Raw genomic sequence first — 20,690 nt, forward strand, 5'->3', positions numbered from 1 at the left:
GTTGAAATCAGCTACGTAATTAAATCGCGTTCTGACCCCAATTGATTAAAATGTTAGAATTTCACTTCGCCGCAAGACATCGGTTTTGGAGAGCGTTTGAGCTGATTAATTGATTAGTCCTTATGAGAAATTAATGGCTTTTCTGGTTAGTGAGGAATGAATGGTCATACTGCGATGAAAACTTTTAATAAAATAAACTATGTAGTGTGTAGGTATATCACTTGGACTCATTCTTCCCGGGATGGCAGAGTTACACACACAAGAAGGTTGAGTGGAAGAAATGAGGGGAAGCCTTTGCCTAGTAGTGGGTGTCGGTCACTAAACCAGGCTAGCAAAAAAAAAAAACTATGTCTACAACTATTCATTAAAAAAAAAAGACGAAACCTAAGCCCTCGTATACGTAACGTATGCCCGGTCAATATAAGTCTAGTGTAAGTCATGAAAAAAAAAGGAAACATATTAAATCGCGTATAATAAATACTAGTGTAACTATTAACTATGTGATTACCTATAATTAGGTGATTCCCGAAAAGTTTGTACATTTGGATCACGTCTCCGATTTTGATAAAAATTGGTAGACTGATAGAATCCATGAGGCTGAGCGAGATCCACTAGGTTTCCCAAAATGAATAGAAATCTGGTATCAAAAAAGGAAATTTCATACAAACTAAGTACTTGGGACATTTTGGGAAACCTAGTTGATCTTGCTCAAAATCATGGACTCTATCAGCCTACCAATTTTATCAAAATCGGAGACGTGATCCAAACGTACAAACTTTTCGGGAATTGCTGAGGTATGACATAGCCCTGACGGAAAAACGTCGTTGTAATTTGGCTCGTTTGCGAATCGCAACATTAAGGGCCAGTTGCATCAACCAAATTTGACAGACACATCATCGTCACGTAGCAGATGACTATGTAACATCCCATACAATAAAATTTAACGAATGCTTTAACGGTGACAGACGGTTTGATGCAACCGGCCCTAAGTATACTGAAGCAGTGCCTGTCCCCTGCTGCTGGACCCAAGTGTGAGATATACAGGGTGGCCCATTCAAATCGGTCAGTATGGGAAAGTCTGAAACTATAAGACATACGAAGATTTGTTCTTAGGAACCATGTCACCGATTTTGATAAGAAGAAAAACTGCATTCATACAATTAAAAAAAAAAGTGTACCCAGCTGGGGAATCGATCCCGGTTGTTTTGAAAAAATAAACTTACACTATTTCTATTCAGATATCGTTTGTGTAGGTCTTAAGCAGTAAATATCTCTAAGAAACATAATGTCTAAAATGAATAAAATGCATTTTTTTCACATACTTTAATTTATCATAGTAGGTGTTCAAAGTGACCACCGTTACAATATTCAGCAAGTTCACTTCATCTTTACAACAGTGTACAAAAATAGCTATAACACCGTTGAAGACCTAAAAGTAGCCATAGAGTCAACTTTAACGCAGATTCACCACATGAAGATACAAAATGCAATAGTAAGATCGTTACCTAGACGTGTTGAATATTGTATTGAAAAAGACGGTGGTCACTTTGAACACCTACTATGATAAATTAAAGTATGTGAAAAAAATGCATTTTATTCATTTTAGACATTATGTTTCTTAGAGATATTTACTGCTTAAGACCTACACAAACGATATCTGAATAGAAATAGTGTAAGTTTATTTTTTCAAAACAACCGGGTTCGATTCCCCAGCTGGGTACACTTTTTTTTTTAATTGTATGAATGCAGTTTTTCTTTTTATCAAAATCGGTGACATGGTTCCTAAGAACAAATCTTCGTATGTTTTATAGTTTCAGACTTTCCCATACTGACCGATGTGAATGGGCCACCCTGTATATGTGTGATTGCTGTGAATGTGTATATTTTTTTGTGTATTATATCTTCAGATTAAGCAATGTTTAGGTCATCATCCTCCTTGCGTTATCCCGGCATTTGCCACGGCTCATGGGAGCCTGGGGTCCGCTTTGACAACTAAACCCAAGATTTGGCGTAGGCACTAGTTTTTACGAAAGCGACTGCCATCTGACCTTCCAACCCGAAGGGTAAAATAAACCTTATTGGAATTAGTCCGGTTTCCTCACGATGTTTTCCTTCACCGAAAAGCGACTGGCAAATATCAAATGACATTTCGCACATAAGTTCCGAAAAACTCATTGGTGCGAGCCGGGGTTCGAACCCGCGACCTCCGGAACGAAAGTCGCACGCACTTACCGCTAGGCTACCAGCGATTAAGCAATGTTTAGGTATTTTGTTACAAATGTTTTTTATGCTAGTATAAATGTTTATCTTAAACTAAACTCTAGCTTTAATTGGTTATATAGGTACCTAACAGTGGCGGAGCGTCGATACAACTCGATTCCCAACGGGTTCCCTAAAATTCTCTAGTATCTGTAGAAGTCCATACAAAACAGATTCCAAAAACCCCTCCGGCTTTACCAACGAAAATTTTCACGCCCCGCCACTGGTACCTAATGAAGGTAAAATACCGCAATACGATAGCAATTGGCTCTATTTTCTGTGCCCGTAAATGTAAGATCACGTAGCTTCAATAAAACTCACGTCTACGTTTAAGTCACGTGAAAACCATTTCATTTGTAACTATGTATAGGAACAAAGTGCAACAACGCTGCAATTTCAGTTCCGAAAGTCACAATTTCACATGACCTATTCAGGATACACTTGTATTTTAAAAGCAACAAAAGTTCATGTTCATGTTTTGGTTCATGCAAGGATTATTTATACAGAGTGGGGCCTGTAACAAAGGCGAATAATTGAACTCTAGGCTATTCTCCTTATACTGATCAACATAATTGTTCGGCGACTTTTAAAAATAACTTGTATTTTGATTTTTATCACCCTTGAAAGTTTTTTCTAAGAGGTAATGTATTGCGAATTCTGTTAAGTCTAAAGTGTGACAGACAACGTCAATGACAACAATAATGGCGTACATTGAAGCTAATATTTATGTTGTATAAAAAATTAAAAATTTAAAGACTTCATAATTTTTAAAAGTCACTGAACAAATTTTGATCAGTATAAGGAGAATAGCCTACAGTTCAATTCTTCGCCTTTGTTACAGGTCCCACTCTGTATAGGATAAATTACATACTTCATGCTAAGAATCGTACCTCGATTTTTTTACCTCCACCTATAAGTACTATCATAACTACACTGATGATGCCTACAAATGTGAGTGTGCACGGGAAAACTTCCCACTTTTTCGATTGCTATAAAACCGCTTTGTTAGTTTATTCATATAAAGATACAAGTGAATCTCGCCTTAATGGTAACCGAGAAACCGACAAAGTGCGTTTTACTATACACACAATTTTTTTTTCAAAATGTGTATTGACGTGATATCATGATGTTAAAATAAAAAAATATGTCACTTGTTATCTTATAAAACTTAAAAACACGCAAAATATTTGGCGAAAATATGATTTTGGCCACTTCCATTTATTTCCATAGAATCATGAAAACAGCCAAAAAAATTAACTGCCTGTTTCCTACAGATAGACATCAAATAGACGTGCCTCTATAGAGGAAGCTAATATCTGAATCCCCAAGTACAACGTTTGTTTATTTATTTAATATTCTTTTGAGTTGAGTTTTTACTTTTCATAACAGTTAAAGAACATTTCTTTCGTTCTTTCAAAGCAAATTAAGTAGTAACTTTAGCCAAAAACTCCCCGATTCTCCTTTCATACGAGCTCCTGTTTAGGATGTGCTGTAAAACAGGCGCCACATGTTCGTCCTATTTGTAACTCGCGCCTGGTGCTTGTTCCCAAAACTAATTTGCCATTCCGCTACTGAGGCCGCAACATGCTTTCAACGCTAGTCCAAATGTAGTCTGGCTCTGTCACGCCAATACGCAAGAGCGATAGAGATAGATAGCTACGAAAGAGATATTATTGTGAGCGTTTCGTGAGCGTCTGTGCATTCGGCTACGCACGCAGAACCACATGAGTTTCTATTGCGTGAAAGTCACGGAAAAACTTTGGGGCATTGTTCAGTTTCTCTATAAAATAAAAACATTATAATTTCGCATGACGTTACCAGTATCTATTCTATTAGTATAGTTAATAAGTTGTACGAAATGTACAGCTGATCACTAAGGCAATATGAATTGATTTGACCATGAGGGAAGAAGGAAGTTATGATGACCAAGGACGTTATAATACCGGTACAGACAAAACCCATACAAAAAAGCGTACCCCTTAAACCTAGGTGGCGCTGATTAAGATTACTTAGTTAGATATTTTCCCCAAATGTTTATGCTTGTTTTATTTTTTTATAAGAACAAATGACATGCTTCTTTATTTAATACACATTTTGAAAAAATAAATAAATCATTATCAGTGTAGATATGATAGTATTTAATAAGTGGCGCTAAAAATTGCGGTATAGGTACGATTCTTAGTATGAAGATTGTAAATCATATAAAAAATCATCCTTGGTGATGACGTAGTATTTGTTTTGTATGAAAAAAAAAAAAACTAAATGTGACTTATCGATCTTCGTCCGAGTTTCGTCTGTAAGTGTCGACTTCATAAAATCTGTGAGCACGAAATTATAGGCACCGTTAAATTTATTTCCATCTGGTTAATCCTACAGTGCCTTCCTGAGAAACGCTTATCTACAAGGCAATTTCCTCTTTTGGCGGCCTTGTCAGATACAATTTAATCAATCAGTACTTAAGCTGATTCATTGCAATAATATTATACTTATAGAAAATTTATCGGAGAGATGACAGCTACGTGACGCAAACCAATTTGAGATGTCTTTGGTACAACCCACTTTTAATCCTCAGTGGCATAGATTATTGTTTTATGTCCAGGCAAAGTCATCAATCTGATCATGCGCGGATCCAGAGGGGGGGGGGTCATGGGGGTCATGACCCCCTGGAGCCTAAGTTGGCCATACAAATAGACCACGTGACCCCCCCCCTGGGGCCCCGGGTCTTTACCACGTGACCCCCCCCCTGGGCACGAAGCTGGATCCGCGCTTGAATCTGATTAAATTATGACACCTTAAGCATAAGTAAAATATGAGTATTTTTTTTTAATTTATACCCTTAGCGAATTATTCCATTTATTCCGTAGCCCGAGAATCCTGATACAATTATACTTCTAGTTCGAGTGCGCGTATTTAATTTTTAAAAGTGTACGCAAAATGTATCATGATATTCATTATTATCAATACGGCTTCCCAAATAAATTATAACATAAGTAAGTACTTACTTTTAATAAGTATAACAACGTATATATGTATGGCCCCGAAGATAAATTTGTAGTAGGTATTTAGGTATATTATGAAAAATGGTTATAATACGGATCTTGTTAGTAATCGCTATGAATTACTAATAAAATCTTAGATCTTCCCGTAGTCGTTAAAGAAAGAAAACACGACTCCAAATTACATTTTGTCAAACAATGTACCAATTAGTGTCAGTGGTTACAGTTACAAGTTCATTAAAGGCTTAGCAATTTAGCTTTGTTTTTATTTCATAGCATGTTGTCGTTGTGTTCGTTACTTACTTTGTCGAAAAATACTTCATATTGTTTCTGTTTGAGTTTGACATCTGTTTATTTATTCCTTTGGCTGCTGGTTGTATTACGTAATGGTAGATAGTGGAAATATCATCTTATGACAAGTTTATGTAAAAGTATCATTCGAGTTTTACTTCTTTTGGCTATTTCTGCGATACTAGTTTTGTAAAGTCTATTTATGACAAGCAATATTATGCCTGATGAGGGTAAACTCACATAAACTAACATAAAGCCCTCTATGAGTTTTGAATGATTCACGGTTATTTTCATCAGACTTATATTGACTGGGATATAGACCGTGATTACCTTTTTGATTTTTGTCGAGCTCTCGATATTTCGACACAGCGCGGCAGTTACACGCATCATAATCACGGAAAACTCCGGGTGGACGTCAAGCTTGCGCCTTCGTCAGTTTCCCGTGATCATGATGCATTGCAACTGCGTCGAAATATCGGGAGCTCGACAAAAATCAAAAAGGTAATAAATACGGTCTATATCCCGGTCAATATAAGTATAATAAAGCCTTCTTATTTATTACCTCTTTTCTTTTTTTTATACGCACTAAAATATATTTTTTTCATATGTGGCATACGAGTATCATCTACTTTTTGGTAACATCATCATTAGTACGTAGCTCGTAGCTTAAGACCAACTTAAACCAAAAATTGCAAAGCTCCAAATGTGAACCGTCCATTTTACCGCATTTTAGTTTCGAAATTTCCGGCGCATTTGCTCGAGCCCCTGCCGGGGGAATCCGCGAAATTACGCTAAAAACCCGAACATGCTGTGATAAAGATAAATTGTGGTAAGTGCTGAAACACCCGCGGTGTTCTACTTGGTTACTGGTTTAGCGAGAAACTATTTACCGCTGCTTTTCATTTTTATAGACGTAAGTTTTATAACAAACAATATTTGAGGAAGTGATTCTATGGCTTACACAGAACATAAAAAAATAACGAGTTTACTTTAATTTTACTCAAACTTTTTCTTATAATTTCATAAATTATGGACACCAACCGCGCGGCGCTGCATTAGAGTCATGATGTTTTATTATATTTTTTACATAGCCAGCCCATCATGTTAACAAAATATTGCCTGTTATAAAAATTACAGACTTACTTACTAATTTTAATTATGTTTTGATGTACTGCTAAATATATTCGTCATTCATAATCATAAAAGCCATGGGTAGGTATTTTTTTTACATTCTTTTGCACAAGATAAGAAGTAGTTATCAAATTAATTTCTAACGCTTTTAAAGTCTAGAAAAATAAGGCATTGTCAAAAAATAACGAACCAGATGAAGCGATTCAAAAATACGCTAAATCACTCCCTGGCCACAATTGCTGAAAATTGCGACGGAAATAATCTTTTTACAAAATCTCGGCATTGGGTAGCGACAAGGGGAACGCCCAGTTTGCGTCCAGAGATGTTCTTCCATTTCTCTTCTAAGCATTAGTATTACATCACCAGTATTAGTGCACTTTATATTACAAGAAGTTTTTATAGATCTGGAGATCAAAGTTATACTGGTTTATTTAAGAACTGGATACATTCTCCCGCGTTCGTTGAATGTGAATGTACTACGGAAAAACCTGCGAAATCACTTCGCGGAAGGGAGGTCCGCTTGAACACTCAACGGTCATTAATACGTACTGATGCGAGGGAAAATGTTCCCAGATTTAGGTTTTTTGGGTAATTTATGAATTAAATTAAGTATGATGTGATTTTCTGGTCCAGTGATTATAACAATACATCCAGAACAGTGAGTTTTATCCACGATATACGCATTTCTGCTATGTTACTGCGTATAAGATGTATGGCTTCTAATATGTTGTTTTCCTGTAACGGTTAAGACGCTACGGGAGCGAAAATGCAAGAATGCAAAGGAGTCCCCCTTTCAATTTGGGAATTTCAGTTAAATATACTAGTGTTATTAACTAGATTTATCGAAAAAAAAAATGTCCATTAAGAACAACTCAGTTAAGATATTGCGAAAAAATCTTTAAAATCGAGGTTCCGCTTTCGACTGTTTCCTCCTTCAAAACTTATTTAAACGGAACGAAATTTGAGAATCTGAATGACAATCAAATACTCTGTATCGGACCGTTAAGATTTTTTGGCTAATTGTTACCGATCATGAGTATCACATCTTTTTTGAGCCATATTGAAAAGGGCCGTTTTTAGAAATTTTTGATTGGAGCAAGCGTCATTTAAAATAAAAGTAGCAAAAAAATCAAAACGGTTCGACATAGATAAAAATAATAATAATCTGTGTTTAAAAAAACCGTTGCTCTACCTTCAAAAACCAAGGAGGAAAATAGTCGAGAGCGTTTGTATGGAGAATTGATCTGTACCGTATCGTCTTAAAATTGATATGGTCAATAGTGTTAGTGTATAGCCTGAGTGGACGCTTGGGCCGGAGCGTTCGGCGGGGCGGGCGAGCGACGGGAGCGTGCGTCAGCCCTATGCAGCGTCGACTCGGGACACTTGTATACGTATGTACTTCAATTGTTTGATATGCACGCCGCGCGCCCCGCCTTGCTGGACGCCCAATAGGAGCGCACACTTACACAGAATAAGGCATATTCATTTGAAAACATTTTTATATTCCTTTGAAATGTCTTTTTGAGCATTTTTAATGGTCTGAGTTTTACCCCCACAATAATATTCTCAGTTACATTTTTTTTACAAAAACTACTAAAAAAATCCTGGTATATTGTTGTAAAGCAGCGCAAAACTCTATTTGCACTTATTCAGCAGATTTTGCATCGTAATGATACTTGATGAACCGCCTTCGTTGGCTCCATTCCAAAACGGCTGGGTGCAGATGTAAACCCCATTTATTTGACTCTCGAAAGTATAATTCTGTTAATTTCTATGGCTGCGAAAATCTTTGGAGAACGTCCATTGTCTTAAAATACTTTTTTACTAAAAATATTTTTTGAATTTGCTTGATTTACGTTCGAAAATCTGTCTGCAGGCGTCAACAACCTGTCAGAAAAATGTTAAAATGTATCTTTAAAATATTGCTAAACCTAGTTGCATTGTATACATTAAGCGTGTACCTAAGCTAAACACTAAGCTACCGAAATGCAGCAAGCTATTTACTAGACAATACGCTTTATTCAACACAAGTACATATATGAATTCTCGATAAACATTCATTCAATCTATGCCCAGAGTTTCTCGGGTTTACTATCAACCTTCTTGGGTTATTCTACTTTTTGTTAGGTAAGTACTTCAATACTTATTGCCTTCAAAAATGCCCACTGTATTGAAAGTTAATATCTAATATTGAACATTGTCTTTAATGGCAAAAATCAAGTTTTCGTTTTTAACAAAAAAAAAAATATTTTATAGGTTTTCTCGATAATTGTTTTTGGCCGTGAATCCTCAATTATTGTTTTTGAACGGGCCTTTATACTGACGTTAAGAAAACAAAATTATACATAACAGACTACGTATCTTTTTTTATACATTTCACACTGACATGCCAGTTCTGGATATATGGCTAAGTATGTTACGATCAGTGTGTTAAATTCAGGGTATGAGAAACAGCCAATGATTAACGAAAAGTGGAATGACCCTCTCACAAAAGCCAACACCGACTTCCAAACTTATAAGCCCACTGTATTCGAACCACGCACAGTCCCCCAGCTCTATTCACGAGTTATTGACGGTTCCTCTAGTTTATCGCGAATTCGGAGGAGGAAAAATTACCCTCATTTATTCTATTTGTTTTATGACAGGTGGATTGAAGGACACTCGGGGATTCGTTTTCCTTTTTACGAGTGGCTTATTGAGTGACATTACTGTTGCCTTATTATGCTTATTTTTTTACGGGAAATATGATATAGCTGTAATATATAAACGCTACGAGTGTTAATGGATTAGGCACTCGTAGTAAAAGGAATTGTCTTTCTTTTGTTATGATCTTATTTCAAGAGATTTGCTTTATTTCTGTAATATTTGAAGTCCACAGATCACTAACCTCTATAATTTTAAGTTTAATACCTGTAATATTTTTTCTTTCTTGTAATGCTACACCGATGTTGAAGCAAAACTGAAGCACCAGCCTACTGAACCAACTTGCTTGGCATCGACTTCAGTTCAGACTTGTCTTTGTCGCATTTATACCTAAAAGATAATATTCACCGAAGGCGAACAGAATTGTCTTGATATCGCTGTTATTCTAACAGCAATATTCCAGCAGTTTTCATCGAAGTATATCACAAGGAACAAGATTTTCTCTACACTATTCCGATTTTCTCTCCAAGCTCACTTTCTAGGGAATAGCCCACCAACTGTGACCAGCGGTGCGTTAAAAATGTATAGCTTTTTAAATTGATTACATTTTGTATGCGGCGCGTTGGTGCGATACCGCAAAACGACGTATCACTGCAAGTTTTTGCGCAGTAGATCAAGGCACAGTAGACGAGCTCAAGCTGTGCGCACTTCGTATGTTTAGAAAACTTCTTAATGCTGGTGTGCGGATGTGACGCGTACCTTTTTCCGTTTATATGTCGATTACCAATCACAACACTAGCCGAAAACCGAGTTTTAAAAAAGATTATTAAGAAAAATTTACATGCTCGGGCAGGAGAACTCACTGTGCGATGGCGAGAACTGATCAATAAAGATGTGTCTGTCGATACATACAAATGAGTCATGAAAAGAATGGGATAGGTACAGATTAATATAAGAAAAACCTTCACGAAACGAAAGCCCAGCTGATATATAAAATGATCGGTTATGTTTTTTTTTTTGTAAACTTTAAACGTATACCTGATAACTACGTGTCCTAAAATGTTTTCAAACCAATATATTAAATAAATAATGTCCGTTTAGCCATAAATGTTTAATATTCTTTTTGTTTGTTGCAGGTATGGAAGTACGACTTTTAACACCACTCATTATGTATACAGCCAGTAGGTAAAAACTATTACTTACATAATGGATTATAGCATAATCGCAGCCCCTAGGCTAAACATATTATTTTTAAATTTTTTATCTAATTACTTTTTCCCCACACATGTAACAAACGCCTACACTTAAAAAAAATACAAAACAAAAAATATTATTACCCATGATTGCCTATGCTCCATAAATCATGATTAGGTACAGGCTTGTCACTTTTGTTGAGTAGGAAGGGACACGATATAATTTAATTATTTCTACCTTATCCGACGTTTCAGCTGGGTTGCACCAGCTGTGGTCACGGATGACTAACGTCCCACAAAAATATCCGTTGACATGACGTGACATGGGTAAACAACTGAAAAATATTGTAGTAAAAAACTGTTTGTGATAGACAAATTTGCTGCTGCTTGTTCATGTCAATTCTGGTTCTAATTAGTAGAGTTTGTGGGTTTTGAGGGTACTTTTGACATAAGTAGTTAAGTAGCGACCTGACGCTGTAGATTAAGAAATATTTTTTGGTTATAAAGAGATCTTTAACAGTCTGACAGTTCAGTATCATATCGGAAACAAATCAAACATAAACGGTCAATGAAGTCTAGACACTATAAAAAGGAGCTAGATTCACATTTTCTATGGGAATTGAACTTTCGCTCCTACATTTTCAATATTTTTTTAAGGTTTTAGGATTTCGAAACACTTGTCGAAGAGAAAAGGTAATCTGCTGTAATATTGTCTTTTGTGGTTTCGCCGAAAAAATGACACCGTGACTGAGATTTATTTCACGTGACGAATTGACGAGGGATGGCTATTGTTCGAGGTTTGTTTGTCATACTGCGATAAAAAAAGTAATGTGATATCATAGACCAACCGCCAGTGTGATACTCGTATCGATCGAAAATGTTCTGAGAATACGTTAAATATCAATGTGGCGCACAGTGGTACAGTCGGCTTTAGTTAGTTACACGAACAAAAATACCTAAGAAGTACGATAATGTTAACTTGATGATCATGCAATGACAGTTTTAGCGGCATCATATATTATGGAAGTAACGTCTTAAGTAGGTACTCGCCTTATAAGCCAAGTTAAAATTTGGCAGTAAGTAACTTATAGAAGATTTTACACTACAGACCCAGAAAAATTTAAAGCTATTTTTGTCAATAAATCTTGTTACGCAACAACTCTGCTTCGGACTTCTGCATTTAAGGAAAATGAGAATTGTTACTGAGGGATATATACTTCAATACATAGTAGAAACATTTTCATTTTGAGTGTACTTGCAGGGAAAGAAAAGCAATTTAACTACCCCTGTTAAGTTATTATTAAAAACAATTCAAGTTCAAAAATTCTGTTTGTCTTTAATTTCTTTAAAAGGCAAAGTTCTTTATCTCATTTCGCCGACGGAGTAATTTCAAAATGAACAAAGTTTAGAAAGGGTTCATTTAGAAAAAAGCGTTTACTTTCAACGAAATAAAATTTTGCGTCATAAAAGTTAATAAAAAGTCAAGTTGACGACTAATTAAATGCCGCGTTGTTATAAAATTTATAAAAATCAAAACGTCTATAACTTTGTTTGACTCCCTCAATTACCTTATTAAAAGTTTGTATATTTTAAAATATTTAAATCTTGACTGGGTTACGTCTGCCGCATGCATCCTGACAGATGGGTTAGTGTAGCTACCAAGTGGATGCCACAAAGAGAGCGCGGACGCGGCAGGCTCAGAAGAAGATGGAGGGATGACCTAGACACCTTCCTCACTAACTGGCCGGAAGAGGCACTAAACCGGGAGTCATGGAGGTTAAGGGGCCTTTACCCAGCAGTGGGACACCATTATAGGCTAGATATTAAAAATAAATCTTGGAGCCTATTCAAAATGATAATCGTTTGCGCTGTTACGAACGAAATATAAATAAATATAAATGTATCTCTGTCGTATTGATAGAGGACTTGTAGGATAAATTATTATTGAGAATTTCAGCTCAAACGATTAACTTCCTGGCCCTCAGGAAATGACATTTCATCAAAATAAAATATACAATTTTGTAACAAAACACGATTAGAAAACATAACGACAATATCTATACTCTTTATTTTTTCCTGTTGAAGCCAAATAAAAACTTCATCAAAAGTAAATCAACTTTCTTCGACAAACAAAATCCGTTTATTACATTGAAAGAATTTTATTTTAGACTTTCATCTCAGTTGTCGTTTTCCTTCAATTTACTTGAAATGAGGAGGCCATGTCAATTTGAATCTTTATATAATGACCCTCAAATTCTTTGTTGGAGGACATCTCAGGCGGAAATCACGAATCTGTAGTTTTTTGCTTGAAAATATTTTTCTTAACCTCAGAGTAGAATAAAAAAGGCATGTTAAACAGGGTTGTTTTCTTAATTTAAAAAAATCAGCTATGAAATACTTTCATGCAATTTAAAATAAATGTATCTTAAGAGGATACGGTAGCGAAAATGCTAAAATGGAAAGGAGCCCCCCTTTCAACTTGGGAATTTTAGTTAAATATACAAGTGTTATTAACTAGATTTATCGAAAAAAAATTGTCCATTAAGAACAACTCAGTCAAAAGATATTTCCAAAAATCTTTAAAATCGAGGTTCCGCTCTCGACTCTTTCCTCCTTCAAAACTTAATCAATCGGAACGAAATTTGAGAATCTGAATAACAATTAAATAATCTATGTCGGACCGTTTAGCTTTTTTGGTTCATTGTTACCAATCTTGAGTATCACACTTTTTTTTTCGCCACAATGAAAAAGGCCGTTTTTGGAAATTTAAGCTTTAGAGTCTTTAAAAAGCAGAATATCAAAAAAATCAAAACTTTCCGACACAGATAAAAATAATAACAATCGGTGTTGAAAAAATCATTGCTCTATCTTCAAAACCAGGGAGGAAATAGTCGAGAGCGTTTGTATCAAGAATTGACCCAGCCGTATCGTCTTAACAGTAAATCCCTTTAAACATGAAACATTAAAACTAATATTTTACAAATCACTGTTTTAAACTTTCACGATTTCAATATTTTACAACTGATTTTATGGCGTGATCAATTTGTAACTTTTCCCACCTTTACCTTTTCGGCAAAAACGCCAAAGAAATTAAGGATCGTATTACTCTTCGTGAACTTTCGTCGTAAATCTTGGCAAGTTTCAGTTATGGAAACAGATTCTGAGACGTGCTAAGTCTAGGAGCGTATTGAGACACAAATATTGTCGCGATTTTCTGATTTTACACTCATTTGTGTGCTTTAAAAAACACAGCCAACTTTATATCACCTTGTTATAAAACCACTTTGTAACTCGAAGTCTCTTTCCGATTCGAAGTCAACAGAGTGCAGAAGCACTTCTTGAGAGATAATATTCGTAGATAATATACAATACTATTACTATTTCTTACTGTTAAAACGTAACATTGATTTTTGACGATGCGTGTTGCAGAGATTTATGACAGATATTTTTGACCATGTTTTATTCTGACGAAATCCTAGATGGCCGAACACTCTGGACGACATCCGCGCTGAGAGCCACAGCAGCAGCAGGACGTATGTTTTTTAAATTCATTTCTTAATAAAATACTTATGATGTTTATATTGCATCTAATGTCAGGTTCTTTGTGCACCTAAACCTAAGTACAAGCTGTAGAACAAATAAATGAATACGTATATAAATAAGAGCAAGAAACACGTAAACAACACTGAGAGAAATACAACCAGTTTTCATGTTCGTTCAACAAGTTTTTTGGTTAAAATAGCGCCTACGTGCTCTTTGGTTCAAACAATAAGCTACTTGTCATTTGAATCGGCAATATATTTGAATCAACAAGTCGATTTTATAAAAACAACCTGACACATATTGTTTTAAACATACGTTTGGCTGATTCAAACGGATAAACCGCAACAAGTCGAACTTGTTAAATTCACAATGAAAATTTCTCTCAGTGAAGAGGCAATTTTCAGTTATAAAGATGCTGATTTTTTTTCATAAAATGTTCTAGAAAATAGTGAACCCTGGTTGTCGACTTTGTATAACAGTTCTTCAGAAGGGTTAATACTCGTAAATACAAACTGTTTTATAATATTTAACGTTTCTGAATACAGCTCAGGGTAATAAACTTGTTAAGCCAGTGACCAGACAAGCGAATCTGTCTTTAATGTTGCCAAAGACTATGAATAATCTGCAATATCGTTAGAAAATTTAAATGACAACAAATAAATGTTGTTGAAATTATAATAGTTCACGTTTGGATGAAAGTATTTTTTGATTGTCTCTGTTAGGTGTATTTATGTAATGTTACGTTGGCTGTTAATAAAAGGATTGTTTTTGATAACTAATAGTAATAAGATAGTCAACATTTATAATACAATTTCTACAAACATTAATACATAAAAGGTCTAACAACAAGGTCTACAAAAATTAAACATTAATACATAAAGGGTTAGGTCTTATTACATAAAAGTCATAAATCATAATATTTCAAATCTTTTCATCGCACTGTGGATTAAAAGCAACCGCAAATCCGCACTCAGATTCATACATCTCATAAGCTATTCATATTTGCTTTAGCCGACACTTAAAGACACATACATTTGACTTTTGTTCAAAAAGATTTCTGTTGCATTATTATAACGTAAGCCTCATATCTTTTACATAGGTTCCTGCATAGGTACTCGTAGTTTTAAAGACTTTATCAATGGAAGTGAAGAAATAATTTAGAGCAGAATCAATTTCCGGTTAGGAAATCGTTTTGGCTTTATTTTTGGTTAACATGCAAGGGGTTTTAGAGTCTGAATTTAAATTTAATTTATTTGCGAAAGCTGTTACTGGCAATTTTTTAAACGTGTTTTAAGCTTGTACAGGAAAACTGTAATAACTTATGTCTAGGAAATAAACCTACCTTCAAATAAATCATACTATGTATATCCAAATCGGTTTGCTAGTTTATATAGCAAGTTACAAGTACAGGTGCCGTAGCCGAATGGCATTTCTGCGACGCGAAACAAAAACGAAAGGTAGTCTGGCTCTGTCGCGCCAATACGCAAGAGCGATAGAGATAGATATATACGAGCGTTCCGTTTCGTGAGCGTTTGTGCCATTCGGCTACGTACCCTGATGTAGAATCGTCTCAAAAAATTCCCCAACGATTCATGTAGCTAATATGCAAATGCTTTAAATCTTTTGAACAGCTTGAATATGAATTTGCGTTTTTTTTCAATGTTGAAAATATATGAATATCTACTCGTAATGTTTTTTGTAGATTTCACGTTTGGTTAAAGAATCAGTAATACGGGGGAAATGCCAAATATATTATGTTAGAAAGTAGCTTTTGCCCGCGGCTTCGCTCGCGTTCGAAAAAGACAAAAGGTAGCCTATGTCACTTTCCATAACTTCAACTATCTCCACTTAAAAAATCACATCAATTCGTCGCTCCGTTTTGCCGTGAAAGACGAACAAACAAACAGACACGCACACTTTCCCATTTATAATATTAAAATTAATATGGATTTATGGAATGTGCTATTAGTTAGTGTACTATTTACCCAGTTAATTTACTGTAATACAGAATTCTCATCATAAATAAGGTGTTTACAATATTAAAACGATATATCGTTGGCAAGGGAATGGCTGCAGGGAATAATAAAATTGCAGGGTTAAAGTTGAATTCAGAAACCAAACAGTATTATATAATTGCATATTAGTAAAGAGGGAGTGTTCTTAGCCATGTTTCATGAAAATCGGCCCACTATGTCGCGGTCGGGGGTTTTTTCAAAATTTTAATATTTACACGGGAGTGATTATCAGGGAGCGTACTTTTCGTGCCGATGACATCAATTTGAATGACGTCACGCTCCATATAGGATGATCACAAATTGTTTTATTGTAAATTATTAATAATTAGTCATTAATCATTTTAAGTTATGAATTTCTTTGCATGGTAATGAATGCAAGAAGGATGGTGTGCTTTACGTTAGAGAGGAATTCTCTTTTCTACGTATTTATTGTAATGTGTTTTTAACAATACTATTTAATTAAATTTATTTATAAAAACAAATCAAATAATTTTATTCACGTTTCTCATTTCAAGTAGGTATTATTTATGCCACATGTAAATGGACTACTGTTTTTGAAGTAATTTGTACACGTTTATATTGATTGACGACTAATGATTAATAATTTACAATAAAACTATTTGAGATCACCCTATACGGAGCGTGACGTCAGATTAATGTCATCGGCATGAAAAGTACGCTCCCTGGTGATTATCTTTGTTCGTTTATCGCCGATAGGTCATCGTGCATCGCTTACTCGATTTTGGTGGGACCAGTCCCTTCGGTTTTAATCGCAAATTATAAATGCAGACATCAATCGCAATGAAAAAATCAACAGTCATCGACTCTGGCCAACGTGGGACTCGAACCCACATCCTTGGATTGCCGGTCCAATGCGTTACCAATTGCGCCAGCCGACCATCCGTCCATGACTGCGAATTTAACCATTGCGACTGTGATGCACGACTACGTCACCGTGACGTAGTCATTCATCACCAGCAACATCTACATTTAAAGGTTTACAACCCTAGCCAACAAGTGGTACGTTCCACAATAAAAAAGGAAAAATCCATATGTTTATATTTAAAAACATATGGATTAAAACTTCGGTTTTAAATTTAAAAAACTGACATAATGTAAGTTTTTAATTGAGGTGTACCTATCAAAGTTGTGGTTTATGAAACTAAATGCTGTAGGTGTCGACTAAACAATCGCTAGACTTATATTGACCGGGATATAGACCGTGATTACCTTTTTGATTTTTGTCGAGCTCCCCAAACGCGAAGATCGGGAAATCAAAAAGGTAATCACGGTCTATATCCCGGTCAATATAAGTCTAATGAAAATAACCGTGAATCATTCAAAACTCTTAAACAATTGTTCTAATACAAAACGTTAGTAATAGTACATCAGAGGCCGGGAAAATGAGGATTTCCGGCCAAGTGGGTATATACGTATAGGGATACGAGGCCGGGAATCCGTTTTCACGCCGAGGCATGTATAATAGTGCTTTTCTCAAACATACAATGAAATAAAAAAAAATGCTCTAAAGGACAATATTTTATAAAAAAAAGTTACTTTGCAGGCCTAGGCCTAAAAAATAATATGAAATCCCTTTACAGTCCTCTCGAGTTGTTGCGCCCAAAAAGCGATACTTCCCAGCCCATTTTAAGGAACGTAAAGACAATATTTCATTGCATGTTTGAGAAAAATATATTTTATCGTTAGTAAAATATCTTTTATCGTTAATAAAATATTGTGTTTTTCTTGTCCCAACATCTGAAAAAATTAATCGCTATTGACATTTTTGTAATAAGTGTACACGTATAAGTGAACGACGACGATATATTGCCTCGCAATTTGCTGTTGCCATTTATCTATCGGAAATCTTCAGTGGCCGGCCATTTTCTGCCAGTGACGGATTTCAACATCGCTGCTCGGTAGCTTCAAGGCTTGCACATTGAAAAATAACTTTATTTTCAAAATTATTGGTAGAGTTCCTTTAAAAGTAGTAGGAAACTATTATTCTCAGTATTTATTTTCTTTCTTAGGCTAGGCTGTTTATAATATGAATATAAAAGTAAAATACAAAAACACACAAAACAATATAAAAAACATATAAACACATAAAAAACCTAACCTAGGGTGCCGCCAGCAGCGGGGCAGGGCCCAAGCTGCCGGTGGTTAGGGCCGCAGAGAGAGGAACCGTCGAACTATCCGCGCTGTGTCCAAGATCACCGCCTTCTGCATCTGGCCCTTGATCCAGCCACCTAGCGAGAGTGTCTTAAGATGTTGGTCGAGACTCTTCGCTATGAGACCGTTCGCTGAAACGACTATCGGAACAATGATCGTTGATTCAACATCCCACATGGCGGTTATCTCGTGAGCCAAGTCTAGGTCTTACTGGACTTGTGTAGGAAACTATTATTATTATCATCATATTATTTGATGTATTATTTATCATCAGCCGGTAAATCTAGTTAGCAGTTTTTTTAGGGTTCCGTAGTCAACTAGGAACCCTTATAGTTTCGCCATGTCTGTCTGTCCGTCCGTCCGTCCGTCCGTCCGCGGATAATCTCAGTAACCGTTAGCACTAGAAAGCTGAAATTCGGTACCAATATGTATATCAATCACGCCAACAAAGTGCAAAAATAAAAAATGGAAAAAAATGTTTTATTAGGGTACCCCCCCTATATGTAAAGTGGGGGCTGATATTTTTTTTCATTCCAACCCCAACATGTGATATATTGTTGGATAGGTATTTAAAAATTAATAAGGGTTTACTAAGATCGTTTTTTGATAATATTAATATTTTCGGAAATAATCGCTCCTAAAGGAAAAAAAAGTGCGTCCCCCCCCTCTAACTTTTGAACCATATGTTTAAAAATATGAAAAAAATCACAAAAGTAGAACTTTATAAAGACTTTCTAGGAAAATTGTTTTGAACTTGATAGGTTCAGTAGTTTTTGAGAAAAATACTGAAAACTACGGAACCCTACACTGAGCGTGGCCCGACACGCTCTTGGCCGGTTTTTAGAATATTGTATTATAATATACCATTACACTCTATAGTATACCATTTAGTATAAAATTTCGGACCTAGTTTTGTTTATCACCCCAAAACTGTGTCGGATTGGAGATAGTATTGAGTGAAAGCCAGTTTTTAATTTAAATTCATGCCTATTAGGCCGTTTTCACATTATCCGATCCGATATCGGATGTAGGACCGACATACTACGCCCGATAAACGCTTCCGACAGTGTCGGATGTCGGTCCGATAAAACGCATTGTTCCAAATCAATGAAGTACGATTTTGTATCAAAAAATATTTTAAAAAAGTTTTATATTTAATAATTATAAGCACTATTATTTCAAAAATTTTATTGTAAAATTAAAATACGAGCATAAAAATACTCAAGAGTGGCAGGTATAATAAATAATTTTACATTTAACTATATCTACTAAAAGGTAAAAAACATTAGTATCCGCAATTCGGACCGATGAATTACAATCTTTTTTTCAACAGAAATTCATCATTAACAGCTGTTTAATAGACGCCATTTTTGTCACGCACACTACTACAAACGTATACCTACATTATATACGCACACACACAAATATTATCGGCCGACAGCTGGCGGGGGGTCCGGCATGCCAAAAATGTCGGAAGCGTCCTGCCGATATCGGCAGTTCGTTGGAGCCTCGGACAAAAACTGTTGTAGGAGAGTGCCATATCTGCATTAAATTCGCGATTTTTGCGTTTTATATCGTCTTTTAGTAATAATGATCTATTAAATACATAAATGAAGGCCTGGAAGCGCATAAATCTTACATTTTACATCCTTCCTACATCCGATATCGGATCGGATAATGTGAAACGGCCCAATCTTAATATTTTTGGAAGACATTTATATGATACAAGCTTTTGCCCGCAAACTCGAGTTAAATTCTAAAATTGCGGAATGCTCCATACAAACTTCCACTCCCCATTTTGAGGAAGTCGAGGGTAAGAAACTATCCATCCCTTCAACTATCTCCACTTAAAAACTCACGTCAATTCGTCGCTCCGTTTTGCCGTGAAAGACGGACAAACAAACAGACACACGCACTTTCCCATTTATAATATTAGTATAGATTAGTATAGATAAAAATATAAGCGTGACGCAGTGGTCAGAAACTACCTCTAGAGAAAAAAACTGTATATATATTGACTGTTTAAAGAAATAATATTTATAAATATACTTGTAACAAAAAAAGTAGTCGAACCCGTATATAATAACACAACTGACTACTTCGACCCTTCTCAGTAACGGACAATACAAAATACTCGTGGCCTATTCCTTGCCAACGAGCGTCCAAAATAGATCGTGGAAACGTTTGTTATTACCAAGCGAGCCTATAATAAAATTGCAATAATCATAGCTAAGGCATGACCTTTTCATGCGTGCGTGCAAACGTTCCTTGTCGTTTTTTAGTGTTTTCTCTCTTATCGCTCTTTCTTATTGACGTCACAGAGCCAATTGGGTCGGTAGGTAGTTTTTTTTTAAGATAGTCCATATTTTTCATTCAGCATGTGCAAAGGCATTGTCACCTCATCTGCTATCAAATTTCTCAAACGTCATTTCGGTCACTTAACCCAT

At 35.6% G+C, this 20,690-nt stretch overlaps 1 non-coding gene across 1 annotated transcript; it reads right to left on the reverse strand.

Moving 5' to 3' along the window:
- Positions 1 to 16,898: 16,898 nt before the first annotated feature.
- Trnaa-ggc lies at positions 16,899 to 16,970 on the reverse strand. Its single transcript has one exon. It is a non-coding gene; the product is annotated as a tRNA-Ala (tRNA).
- Positions 16,971 to 20,690: the final 3,720 nt, after the last annotated feature.

This window comes from Leguminivora glycinivorella, chromosome 11 (genome assembly GCF_023078275.1).
Source record: "Leguminivora glycinivorella isolate SPB_JAAS2020 chromosome 11, LegGlyc_1.1, whole genome shotgun sequence".
In the NCBI taxonomy this organism is placed as follows: Eukaryota; Metazoa; Arthropoda; class Insecta; order Lepidoptera; family Tortricidae; genus Leguminivora; species Leguminivora glycinivorella.